Source organism: Chiloscyllium punctatum, chromosome 30 (assembly GCF_047496795.1).
Source record: "Chiloscyllium punctatum isolate Juve2018m chromosome 30, sChiPun1.3, whole genome shotgun sequence".
Lineage (NCBI taxonomy): Eukaryota > Metazoa > Chordata > Chondrichthyes > Orectolobiformes > Hemiscylliidae > Chiloscyllium > Chiloscyllium punctatum.
In genome coordinates this window covers 18550645-18564915 of record NC_092768.1, presented here as the reverse complement: position 1 = coordinate 18564915, position 14271 = coordinate 18550645, and the positions used below count along the sequence as shown (strand labels likewise).

At 45.9% G+C, this 14271-nt stretch overlaps 1 long non-coding RNA gene across 1 annotated transcript; it reads left to right on the top strand.

Annotated features, from left to right (window-relative positions):
* Positions 1-8435: 8435 nt before the first annotated feature.
* LOC140455224 (uncharacterized) lies at positions 8436-14000 on the top strand. Its single transcript, XR_011952796.1, has 2 exons — positions 8436-9284; positions 13531-14000. It is a non-coding gene; the product is annotated as an uncharacterized lncRNA (long non-coding RNA).
* The last annotated feature ends 271 nt before the right edge of the window (positions 14001-14271 follow it).

Here is a 14271-nt window from a genome sequence, read left to right as displayed (position 1 = left end):
CGTTCCTGCTGCTTCCAGTTGCTGGTTCCGGATGTTCATTGTGGTGGCCGGTGTATTGGGTCAGGGTCAGTGTGTTTGTTAATGGAGTCCGTGGATGAGTGCCATGCTTCTAGAGATTCTCTGGCTGTCCTCTGTTTAGCTTGTCCTCTGATTGTTGTAATGTCCCAATCAAAGGTGGTTGAGGGTAAAGTATTAAATGTTTTCATGAAGGCTTTAGACATCGGTCTTGGGCTAAAGGGATCAAGGGGGATGTGGGAGAAAGTGAGAACAAGGGACTGCATTGAATGATCACCATGGTTCAGTTGAATGGTGGAGAAATTTCAAAAGATCAAATGGCCTACTATAGTTCCTATTTTCCATGTCTATGAGATAGCGTAATGCTTTGATATGTTTTAGGGAAAGATTAACATTCCATTACACAAAACTGAAAGATGGTATGGTGTTCAGAACATGCAGCCTGTGTAGATTGACTGCCATTGCAGGTGTAGGTACATGAAGCAATCAGAAATAAATGTATTGCTGTTATACCTCATCTTATGAATGGGAGTTTCCAATGAAGGGTCACCTGTGGGCCCCCAGAAGCATTTCTTTCATTGCCATGTCACGACGTGCACTGTGAAGTGACAATAGTCAGAGTAAGGCATCTTGGAGTCACGGTTCATATTCAATGAGGTGAGCTATGCAGAACTGTGAGAAAACTCACTGAATGATCCCATCCATGGAACTTCCCAAAATTGACACTTGTCTGATATTTGATAACATTCACTTGATGGATCTTCACATTGCAACACACGCTGAACTATATTTCAACACCAATGTTTTTTGCTAAAAAAAAATCACAACACCAGATTCATTTGGAAGTTCAACAGGTTTATTTGGAAGTACAAGCTTTCAGAACACTGCTTCTTCGTCAGGTTGCTCGGGGTGGCGGGTCGGGGGGGCGTAGGATCGCAGAATTTATAGCTAAAGATTTTTTTTGCAGTACAGCAGAGAGAAGGAAGCTGGAATTATCAGAAAGATCATAAGAACTAGGAACAGGAATAGGCCATTCAGGCCCTTGAGCCTGTTCCACCATTTGATGAGGTCAGTTATGGTCCGATCTCAGCCTCAACTGCACTTCCTGCCTGCTCCTTCTAACCCTTTCACCGATCAATTAGAAACCTATCTCCACCTTAAGTTTACTCAATGTCCCAGCATGCACTATACTCTGGGATAGTGAATTACACATATTCACGACCCTTTGAAAGAAATAATCTTTCCTCTTTTCTATTTAAAAACTACAATACCTTTTCCTAACAACTATGATCTCATTCCGGGAAGTATCCTCTAGACATTTAATTTCACAATCCCCTGCATCATCTTATATACTCACTGAGATCTCCCCTCACTTAACTCCAGTGCCACTGTATTCATCCTCAAGGATATGGGAACTAAAATTGTACACAATCCTCAGGGTGTGGTCTTATTAATGCCTTGTACAATTGTAGCAACACTCACCTCCTTTCATACCCTATTCGTTTAGTAATAAATGTCAGGATTCCATTTGCTTTCCTGGTTACCTGCTGCAGCTACATTTGACTTTTCTGCGATTCACACCCAAGGATATCCAGATCCCTCTGCACTGAAGCACTCAGATGTTTCTCTCCATTTCAATAAAATGTTGCTTTTCTTTTCCTCTGTGCAAAATGGATAACCTCACACATATTCACCTTTCATCTATCAAATCCTGCCCATTCACCTCATCTATCCATATGCATTTTTATATTTCTTATTTATTCATTGCAATATATTTTATCACCTCTTTTAACATCATCTGTAAATTTGTCCATAATTCCTTCTATCCTTCCATCCAAGTCATTCATAACGATTGGAAATATTTGGGGTTTGTGACATGTTATCAGTTACATTTTGACAAACAGAAAATGGCCCAATTTGCCCAACTCTTGGTTTTCTGTTTGTCAGCCAATCCTCGATCCAAGCTCAAATTCCCACCAACACAATGTGCTATTACCTTGTGAAGTGAAAGAGCGGTGGAGTGTATTATTTCCCCCTCCAAATCTATTTTGATCTAATCCCTGCCCTTCACTTCATATTTGATCACGCAGCATTGCCCTGAGGAAGGGCATCGCTCGTCACTGGCCACTCAGGTGCTTCCTTTCTTCCTGGTGGTGGAATATAAATAAAGATTTACACACATTTTTCTGTGAAAAACAACAAGAAGTGAAAGAGCTAAAGGATTCTCTCTGTCAAAGTCAATGTCAGTGCCCAGTGAAAAAGCACCTTGGAAAAAAACAACCAAGAACTCCGGGATATCTTCAAACCTCTCTACTGCTAAACAAACAAGACAACAGCAAAACAGACAGGATTTAGATAATTCTCACAACTCAAGGAATTTAAACTTCAGCTTCCCCTGTGGATCAGACACCCTGTCCCTTCTGGTCTGTATTTATACTTGTTGGTACTTTTTTTATTTTCTCAGGGTTATTGGGAACAAAACTCCTCTTTTTTCAAAGTGTGGGAGAAGATTTGTAGCTCGGGTGCTCGTTGTTATGGTTCTGTTCGCCGAGCTGGGAATTTGTCTTGCAAACGTTTCGTCCCCTGTCTAGGTAACATCCTCAGTGCTTGGGAGCCTCCTGTGAAGCGCTTTTGTGCTGTTTCTTCTGGCATTTATAGTGGCCTGTCTCTGCCGCTTCCGGTTGTCAGTTCGATCTGTCCGCTATAGTGGCCGGTATATTGGGTCCAGGTCGATGTGTTTGTTGATCGAGTTTGTGGAAGAATGGCACTCTTCCACAGACTCTATCAACAAACACAACGACCTGGACCCAATATACCGGCCACGACAGCGGACAGCTCGAACTGACAACCGGAAGCGGCAGAGACAGGCCACTATAAATGCTGGAAGAAACAGCACAGAAGCGCTTCACAGGAGGCTCCCAGGCACTGAGTATGTCACCTAGACAGGGGACGAAACATTTGCAAGACAAATTCCCAGCTCGGCGAACAGATCCTCTTTTTTCACTCAAGAAATCCTTATCATTTGGCTCCATCAGTTTGATCTCATTCATTACATTTGAATTGAAGTGTGAACCAGAACAGGAAATGAAGATCAAGGTTTGTGTGAAGATTTGTAGCTTGGGTGCCAGTTTCCATGGTTGTGGGTATGTTCACCAAGCTGGGAAGTTGATTTGCAGACATTTTGTCTTCTGTCCAGGTGAAGTCTTCAGTGCTTTGGATTCCCCTGTGAAGTGCTGCTATACTGTTTTCTGGAATTTATTTGGTTCGACTCCTGTTGCTGGTTCCTGTTGTTCATTGTAGTGCCCAGTATATTGGTTGGTGGTCGATGTGCTTGTTGATGGGAGTCCATGAATGAGGGCCATGCTGCTAAAAATTCTCCAATGTTTCATGCAATCTTTCCAAGAAATCTTGTAAAAATGCTAAGACTGTATGTAACACTGTCGAGCACAAACAGACAGACAATTGCAATCCACATCCATGAACACCAACTCACCACAAAACGCCATGACCAACTGTCCCAAGTGCCCATATGAACAGGTGACAGGGACAACCTAAACAGGGGTACAGCCAAAGAATTTCTCGAAGCAAAGCACTCATCCACGGACTTCATTAACAAACACACAGACCGTGACCCAATATACCGGCCACTACAACGAACAACCGGAACCAGCAACTGGAAGCAGCAGGAACAGAACCAAATAATTTCCAGAAGACACCTCACAGGAGGATCCAAAGCGCTGGATGTCCCAGAGTCAGGAGATGAAACATCTGCAAAACAACTTCCCAGCTCGGTGAACACACCCACAACTGTGGTAGGAAATGAAGATATTTGTTGCGATGGATGAAGAGGGATTGAAAAGAGAGGACTTGATATATTAATATAAGAACATAAGGAATAAGAGAAATAATAGGTCTTTCAGCCCCTCAGGTCTGCACTGCCATTCAACAGGATCATGGGAAACCTGCCCCAGGGCTCAGCTCCATTTTGATGGCAGCTCATCATAGCCATCAACTCTCAGATATTACAACATCTATCAACCTCCACTTTAAACCCTTTCAGTGATGGCACCTCCACAACTCTCAGTACTACATTAGTACTTGATGTCTCTTGTTCCAAATGCATTGTGTTAAACTGATATTCAGATTATTTCACTTTTTTCTCCCTTTCACTTCTCAACCAAGTTCTCTCTTTTCCATTTCATGTCTTTTCAGTTTGATTTAATAGCTTCATAATTCCATCTCCTTTGGCTTCATGTATTTCCTCGAAAGCCAGATGCTATGCTCATACATAGAGTCATAGTGTTGTGCAGCACGGAAACAGACCCTTCGGTCCAACTCTTCCATGTTGTCCAGATCTCCCAACCCAAACTAATCCGACCTGCCAACACCTGGTCCGTATCGATCCAAACCCTTCCTATTGATATACCCATCCAGATGCCCTTTAAATGTTGCAATTGTAGTCGCCTCCACCACTTCCTCTGACAGCTCATTCCAGACACATACCACTTTGTGTGAAAAAGTTGCGCCTTAGGTCTCTTTTATATCTTACCCCTCTCACCCTAAACCGACACCCTCGACTCCTGGACTCCTCAACCCCAGGGAAAAGACTGTCTATTTATCCTATCCAAACCCTTCATGATTTTATAAACTTCTATAAGGTCACCCCTCAGCCTCCAATGTTCCAGGGAAAACAGCCATAGCCTATCCAACAACTCCCTACAGCTAAAATCCTCCAACTCTGGCAACATCTTTGTAAATCTTTACTGAGCCCTTTCAAGTTTCACAACATGTTTCTGACAGGAAGGAGACCAGAATTGCACGCAATATTCCAACAGTGGCCTCACCAATGTCCTGTACAGCTGTAACATGACCTCCCAACTCCTGTACTCAATACTCTGACCAATAAAGGAAAGCATACCAAACGCCTTTTTCACAATTCTACCGATGTGCGACTCCACTTTCAAGGAGCTGTGAACCAGCACTCCAAGATGTCTTTGTTCAGTAACACTCCCCAGAACTTTACCATTAAGTGTATAAGTCCTGCTAAGATTTGTTTTCCCAAACTTTAGCACCTGGCATTTATCTGAATGAAAGACCATCTGCCACTTCTGAGCCCATTGGCCCATCTGGTCAAGATCCTGTTTTAATCGGAGGTAACCCTCTTCACTGTCCACTACACCTCCAATTTTGGTGTCATCTGCAAACTTCCTAACTGTTCCTCTTGTGCTCGAATTCAAATCATTTATGTAAATGACAAAAAGTAGAGGACCCAGCACAGATCCTTGTGGCACTCCACTGGTCACAGGCCTCCAGTCTGAAAAATAACCCTCCACCACCACCCTCTGTCTTCTACCTTTGAGTCAGTTCTGTAACCAAATGGCCATTTCTCCATGTAATCCGAGAGACCTAACCTTGCTAACAGTCTCCCATGGGGAACCTTGTCGAACGTCTCACTGAAGTCCACATAGATCACATCTACTGCTCTGCCCTCATCAATCCTCTTTGTGACTTCTCAAAAAACTCAATCAAGTTTGAGAGACATGATTTCCCATGCACAAAGCCATGTTGACTATCCCTATTCAGTCCTTGCCTTTCCAAATACATGTACATCCTGTCCCTCAGTATTTCCTCCAACAACGTGCCCACCACCGACGTCAGGCTCACTGGTCTACAGTTCCCCGGCTTTTCCTTACCACCCTTCTTAAACAGTAGCACCACATTAGCCAACCTCCAGACTTCCGGCACTATTTTAAACTAATTGATACAAATGTCTCGCAAAGAGGCACACAAATCACTTCCCTCACTTCCCACAGAGTTCAAGGGTACACCTGATCAGGTCCTGGGGATTTATCCACCTTTATGCGTTTCATGTCATCCAACATGTCTTCCTTTGCAATATGGATGATTTTCAAGATATCGCCAGTTTTTCCCTCCATTCTATATCTTCCATGTCCTTTTCCACAGTAAATACAGTTGGAAAATATTCTTAGTGTCTCCCCCATCTCCTGCGGCTCCACACAAAAGTCGCCTTGCTGATCTTTGAGGTGTCCTATTCTCTCCCTAGTTACCCTTTTGTCCTTCATGTATTTGTAAAAACCCTTTGGATTCTCCTCAACTCTATTTGCCAAAGCTATCTCATGTCCCCTTTTTGCCCCCCTGATTTCCCCCTTAAGTGTACTCCTACTGCATTTTTTTCCTCTCAGGATTCACTCGAATTATCCTGTCTATACCTGACATTTGCTTCCTTCTTTTTCTGCACCGAACCCTCAATTTCTTTAATCATCCAGCATTCCCTATACCTAACATCCTTTCCTTTCACCCTAACAGGAATATACTTTCTCTGGACTCTCATTATCTCATTTCTGAAGACTTCCCACTTTCTAACCATCCCATTGCCTGCAAACATATGCGCCCAATCAGCTTTTGAATGTTCTTGCCCAATACCATCAAAATGGCCTTCCTCCAATTTAGAACTTCAACTTTTAGATCTGGTCTACCCTTTTCTATCACTATTTTAAAACTAATAGAATTATGGTCACTGGCCCCAAAGTGCTCCCCGAATGACACCTCAGTCACCTGCCCTGCCTTATTTCTCAAGAGTAGATCAAGTTTTACACCTTCTCTAGTAGGTACATCGATATACTGAATCAGAACATTTTCTTGTACACACTTAAATTCCTCTCCATCTAAACCCTTAACGCTATAGCAGCCCAAGACTACGTTTGGAAAGTTAAAATCCCCTACCATAACCACCCTATTATTCTTACAGATAACTGAGATCTCCTGACAAATTTGTTTCTCAATTTCCACCTAACTATTAGAGGGTCTATAATGCAATCCCAATAACGTGATCCCATTTTGAAATTGCGAATTGTACTCTACGTCCCTCTATATTCTTCATGCAGATCGATTTTGTGTCTGAATGCTTCTGCAGTTTCCATTTGAATCTCTTATTGATGCATCTTTTCATTGCATTTAACATTACTATAATAATATTAAACCAACATCGTGCAGATTGTGGTGATTTAAAGTACAAAACAAAGCGCTGGAGAAAGCAAGTATAGTAGAGTCAGTGGACAGAGAAACAGAATTAACATTTCAGTCCAATCTGTCTCTCGTTCAGAACTCAACATTCAGTTTCTGTTTCTCTCTGCACTGACCCTCCCAGACCTGCTGTGTTTCCCCATCATTCTCTACTTGTATTTATACAATTGTTGTCTCATATTCCTGTTTACCATCACCATGTTTTTTCACATCACTAATCACTGTCATAGACGCATACAGCAACTTGAACATGCCAGCCATCTTTCCCAAACTGAACAAGTCCTAGGAGCCTGCATTTACTCCATAACCCTCTGACTGTTTCCTATTCATGTCCCTGTCAAATGCCCTTTAAATGTTGTCGTTGTATCATTTTGTCTGGCAGCTCGTTCCATACACGACCCTCACTCTGTGTGAAAATGTTTCACCTCAGGTCCCTCTCCAATCTTTCCCTCTCTCCTTAAACCTCTCTGTCTAGTTTTGAACTCCCCCACCCTAAGGGGAAAAAAAATCTTTGCTGCTCATCCTATCCATGTCCCTCATGATCTATAAACCTCGATAAAGGTCACCCTTCAGCCTCCAAAACTCCAGTGAAAAACCTGTCCAGCCTCTCTGTGTAACTCAAACCCTCCAGTCTGTGTGATATCCTTGTAGATTGTTTCTGAACCCTCTCCAGTTTAATAATATCCATCCTACAGCAGGGGGACGAGAATTGAACACATTGCTCCAGAAGTGTCCTCACCAATATCCTGTACAACCTCCTGAAACAGTCATGAAGAACATTTCAATCCGTTGTCATCTGGTGATATTTTCCTCCCAAGACCCTCCATGAAGACACGGTGTCCCCTCAATCCTGGGATTGTAACCCTTCACCTTGGGCAAGCTCAGAGACCTCTCCATTTCAGACTCAGGGGCGCGGGCTCCAGCAGCTTCCTTTCAGCCTCATCGCTCACGTCTTGTTTCCAGCAGATGCCTGTTTCCCGCTTGGTCTGAGCTCACAGCCTTTCTCCCCGGTGTGTGTGAGAGAGAGTGAGTGAGAGAGAAATATCCCAGAGGCAGCTCCGGCTCCAGATGCCCCACTTCCCAAACTCACTCGACCCTCCATCATGATGCCGCTCCATCCCTCCCTTAAATAAATGGGGAAGAGGAGATGGAGAGTGCAAAAAGATCCCAGTCTTTACCTTCGCCCGCCCAGAGCCGCCATTATTGTCATCAGAACCGTTCCCGCCATCTCAACCGTCACCGCCGCCCGCGAGCGCACATTCAAATTTGAATCTAACCGTCGCGCCTGCGCGAGAGCCCGAGCCAGAGCCTGCGCCCGCCCCAAACGGTTGGAGCCGAACCGCCCGCGAGCTCCCCCTCTCGGCCCCGCCCTGCCTGTGAGGAGGGCAGATTGCTTTCCCTAAAGGGCAGCACTGACACTAATGGGGGAGTGAGGGGGCTTTACAACATTGGGCCACTTTAATCCATTCCAGATTGAGATAACACATTTTAAGTACGAACAGGCACCATGACGGTTTGGACCCCATGTCTACCTGAGAATTAAAAACCGAAAGAACTGCAGATGCTGGAAATCAGAGACAAAAACAGAAATTGCTGGAAAAGCTCAGTAGGTCTGGCAGCATCTGTGGAGAGAAATCAGAGTTAATGTGTCGGATCCGGATGAGGAAGGAAATGAACCGCCTGGGTTCCTGAGAAATACCTTCGAGCCGTGTGCACTTTTACCACCGAGATCTGTCAAATCCGGGCCTGGTGCTGGGATCCCCTGGTGAAGCCTGAGGGCCATCCGGGGAACAGGAGCCTGGCCTGGCTCGGCTTGGTTCTGGATTCCCCTGTCCTGAAGGAAGGGGACACGCCTCATCCTCTTCTCCAGCTGAAAGCATTGGGCTTGAAAACCCCAGGCCCATGTGTCCCATTCTGAGCAAGGCCCAGGGACAGGGCACTCAGGGCCCAGGATGACTTAGGGAGGTCCGGGTTTGTCCAGCTCGACTCACACAGCGGGATCCATTTATTTGTGAAAAGAACAGACAATGAAGGGAGAAAGAGCAGAGACTGGTGACGGGGGGTCACTGGGGTGGACATTGGTCTGAGCCTCGAACTCCATCCTTGGGGATGAATTCTCTCTCATGTCCTGGTTGTGAGCCTGTCTGTTGTCTGACCAAGGTCGTGGGCTCAAGGACAGGAGAGCTGGAAAGTGGCTGAAGATGTTCCTGAAGGGACTGGATAAGGTGAGTGGAGCAGATTCACAAGTGGAGTCATGTTCTTTGGGAATAACATCGAATTGAAGCTGTGAGGTTTTTTAAGTGTTGGTGTGTATCTATCATGTAATAAGGGAAGATCTGTCTTTGTTGTTTAATCTGTCTGGTATTTCTTCCTGTGTTAAAATGGAACCAGTTGTGAGGTGGAGCAATCTCCTTGAATTCCTGCCTTGTCACTTTTCTGAGTAAAAAAGAGCAAGGGAGATCATTGACAACCTGAGAGAGGCCACTTCTGAGAGAAGACACTTCAAAGCGGCTCACCCTGGGCACTGACCACCCTCCCCGGAATGGGGCTTGAACCCACCACCTTCCCACTTCGAGGGGAGAGAGCACGACCCATGGAGGCCCCATCTCTCACTGCACCTCAGGATGGGCACTTGGAATTCTCCAGCTATTAACAGAATATTCCCGAGGTGCTGTTGCAGTGGGACCCTTTCCCTCAAACCCAAAGCCACCTGAATCCACCTCTGCTGGTGACAGAAAGCACAGCGTATTCCCAGGAAGTCTCACTTTCCCTGTCTGCAGGTTCCTGGAAAACACGCAGGAATCATGGGAGAGAAAAGCTGAGTCCTCACAGTAAGCGAGAGTGGGTTCAGCTGCTCCCCTGAGCTCAGTGCAATGAACCTGATCAATATCTTCCCCGATGCTAAAGAGAAACTCAGAAAGGAAATGGTCAGCTCACTCCCGCCCTCCTGTTATTTGGATCTTGCTGTGCGCAGAATGGGCAGACTGTGGCGCCACCTCAGAGTGATATCAAGCAACATCTGAACCTCCCCCACGACAGATGAACAATTCAGAGAACTGACAGAGTGATCCAGCGGGAGAGATGCTGGGCTCAGGGTTGGAGACAGTGTTCCTGTCTGTATTCCCATGTGGAGCTCTCAGATTGCAGAGGGACTGAGCAATCTCAGACTCTGGTGAAGGGCTTTTGCCTGGCACATCAATTCTTCTGTTCCTCAGATGTTGCCTGACCAGCTGTGCTTTTCCAGGCCTACACTCTCGACTCTGATCTCCAGCATCTGCAGTTCTCACTCTCGCCCAATCTCAGACTGTGATCACCTGCCAGCAGCTTCCTCTGATTTCTGTCTGCAGTCTCTCTCTCTCTCTGAGCCTCCCAAGCTGGCCCACGGTCAATACAACGGGAGGCTGTGGTTTCCCAGTTTCACCCTGAGACATCACTGCCTCACCTCGGTCTGCACAGAGGTGACAGGCAGCTTGAGAAACTCAGCCTGAACAGCCCATCCCAACCCAGTCTGAGGGAGGTTGCAGGAACACAGAGGGGAGGGAGAGACCCTGCAGTTTATATACACCACTGTAAAAGTAGGGTTGTAGGTCAAACGAAGCAGACAACGCTGTTTAATGTGAAATAACAAAGCAGCAGTGAGAACAACAAAAGCAACAAAAGGGAACCAGCACTTTTCAGATAGAGTCTTATTCGTACGACATGGAAACAGACCCTTCGGTCCAACTCATCCACACCAAGCAGATGTCCTAAATTAATCTAGCCCCACTTGCCAGCACTTGCCACACATCCATATTCATTCTTCCTATTCACATATCCACCCAGATGCCTGTTAAATGTTGTAATTGTTCAAGTCTCATCCACTTCCTCTGGCAGCTCAGTCCATACACTCACCACCCTCTGCATGAAAAAGAAAATTCCCCATGGATCCCTTTTGAATTTTTCCCCTCTCACCTTAAATCTCTGCCATCTAGTTTTGGACACTCCAGCCCAGGGAAAAGACTTTGACTATTCACCCTATCCATGCCCTTCATAATTTTATGAAACTCTATAAAGTCCCCCTCAGGCTTCGACACTCCAGGGAAAACAGCCCTAGCATGTTCAGCATCTCCCTGTAGGCCAAACACTCCAACCCCAGCAACATCCTTGTAAATCTTTTCTGAACATTTTAAAGTTTCACATCATCCTTCCTACAGCAGGGAGACCAGAATTGAATGCAATATTCCAGTCGTGGCTGAACAGACTGTACAGACCCAACGTGATCTCCCAACTCCTTTACTCAATGCACTGACCAATAAAGGCAAGCGAATGGCTCAAACTCCGCTTTCTCAGTGAGAGCACTGTGTTTAGTTCTGTCTGTCCCTTTGATGAACCTGGTTAACTCTGGGAGGGAAAGTGTTTAAGAGGGGCATTGCAATGGCAGCCCACAAGGAGGGGCTTCTTAAACATTCATTCATGGGGATGTGGGCATCGCTGGCTAGGATCAGCTCTCCGGGTTCTCAAGTACACCCTCTTCGGGGTCTCCCTCCCCCCGGGTCCCCCTCCTGATCCTCCCCATTTTACATTACCACCCCCTCCTCCCCCAAAGGCTGAGCTCCCACAGGTGAGCGATGGAGGACATTAAGTCCCTTAAGTGGTGACTGGGATCTTCTCAAGGTCATCCCCGGCTGGTGATGGGGTCCTTGCAGCCATCCTGGTACCCCATCCCCCTCCCCCTCCTTCCTCTCCAAGGGTACTGAGGCCAATGGGATGCTCCACATGCTGACCACTCAGGGACCAAGCTTCCCAATTGGCCTCAGTGCCATTCCCGGGATTTCCCGAGAGATTCCTTTGCCCTGACTCCGAGCGGCAGCAATTTATAACGAGGAAAGCTCTGGTGTAAACGGGGCAATGTCAAACATCAAATGACCTTCCTCTAAACAACAAGGAAGAGCTACATTTGTGTAGCGCCTCCACCAGCGCCAGGCTCGGTGACGTGTTTCCCTCCCTTCCCTTCCCGCTCTCTCACCTGCTCGGGCTGCTCTGGCTCGGCTCCACATCGGATGTAGATGATGAGCAGGGCTGTGGTGGGCACTGACAGCCCCAGGCTCAGGTAGACGGTGCCGAGCACAGGGACCAGGCGGCCGCCAGCTCTGTCTGCTCCCTTCTCCGAGTCAGGCATGGGGCTGAGGGAGCTCTCCTTGGGGTTCCCATTGTCCACTTGACTGTCCTGTCTCTGGGGTGGCTGTCTACTTTGGTTCAGCCACATGAGGAATTCTACATTCTGGTCCCAACATTCCCGAAAGAATGTGGACCATGGCTAACTATGAAGAGAGGTTTAAATAGATTAGGATTATTTTCATTGAAAAGATGGAGGTTGAGGAGGGCTCTGATTGAGGCCTAAAAAACATGAGAAGTAGACACAGGATGGACAGCAAGAAGCTTTTCCCCAGAGCGGAGGATTCAATCACTAGGGGTCACATGTTCAAAGTGAGAGGGGCAACGTTTAGGGGAGATATGTGGAAAGTTCATCAGGCAGAAGATTGTGGGTGCCTGGAACACATTGTTAGTGGAGGTGGTAGGGGCTAGAAAAACAACGTCATTGAAGATGCATCCAGGTCGATACATGTATGGGGAGGGAACAAAACAACACAGAGCTTTTGAAAATAGGTGGCAGGTTTAGACAGAGAAGCTGAATCGACAGAGGCTTAGAGAGCTGAAGGGCCTGTTCGTGTAAATTTCTTTGTTATTTGTTTGTCTCAAAGTAAATGCCGACATTGCATTTGCCTTCAAAACTACTGACTCAACCTACAAGTTTGACCTTGAGAGAATGCTGGACTAGAACTCCCAAGTCTCTTTGCACTTCAGGTTTTCAAATGTTCTCCCCATTTAGAAATAGTCTATGCTTCAACTCTTCTTTGGGAGCAGGAAGAACAGCCTGAACTTCAGTTTGACCCGCTATGATCGGTGTAATAGAGACCTCTTTATCATATTCTGTAAATGCAATCTTGTGGGTGACACGGTGGTGCAGTAGTTAGCACTGCTGCCTCACAGCGCCAGAGATCCCGGTTCAGTTCCTGCCTCATGTGACTGTCTGTGTGGAGTTTTCACATTCTCCCCGTGTCTGCGTGGGTTTCCTCCGGGTGCTCCGGTTTCCTCCCACAGTCCAAAGATGTGCAGGTTAGGTGAATTGGCCATGCTAGATTGCCCCCAGTGTTAGGTGAAGGGGTAAATGTAGGGGAATGGGTCTGGGTGGGTTGCTCTTCAGAGGGTCGGTGTGGACTTGTTGGGCCGAAGGGCCTGTGTTAATACTGTAAATAATTTAATCTAAGAGATGCCTTTTGTTTGTTGATTAGAGTAAAACTCCAATATGTAATAGTTTCTTTGATCTGCTCCTGTACCCTGCACTTGTGAGAAAACACATCTCTGGAAAGACATTTCTATGAATAAAGTATAAATTTTAAAACTAAAAGAAATCTTGTGCTCTCAAAGCAGATTGCGAACCTCCCACAACCCCGAGGGCAGTCTCATAACACAGCAATACCAAAGCCCCACAAAGATCAGGTCAGATGGAGAGACACCACCAAGGACATTGCTCCCAGGACAGGAACAATGGAAGCCCCTTACTGTTTCAGAAGAGACATTCTCACCAACCTGCAAAGAGCTGGAATCTCCTGATCCCATTGATACTGTCAGGATGTTGCATTGTATCGAGATTCAGGACATTCATCCGATAACTGTTTTTCAATTATCATCATTGTAACTAGATTACTCCATTTCCAGATGCATTGTATCTTTCCCCATTTTCATTCATCTTTTTGTACAAGATTCCTATAAAACCTGGCTTCATCCTCAGCTCGAGAAAGGGAACCCTTGATCTCCCTGTACAGACTGTCAGTTCTGTGTCAGACTCGTCAGTTTCTCTTCCAACGATATCGCTTGTAATAAACAGCTTGTCAGTTTCACCCGATCTGGTTTGTGTGCTCTCTGCCTTATTGGGCTAATTTCTCCCACAGGGTCAGTATGGCCATGTTGGGGCCGAAAGGCCTGTTTCCACACTCTAGGGAATCTAATCTAATCAGATATCTATCTTGTGTTTCAACGATCATAAGCACATCTCATTGATAAAACACGTTCTGTTATTAGTGTAAGTAAGCAAGTCCCGTAAATCAAAGCCATGTGGAAATGTTTACATTGGAATCACAGGCGACTGTTTTTCAAAGCAACAAAGGGTGT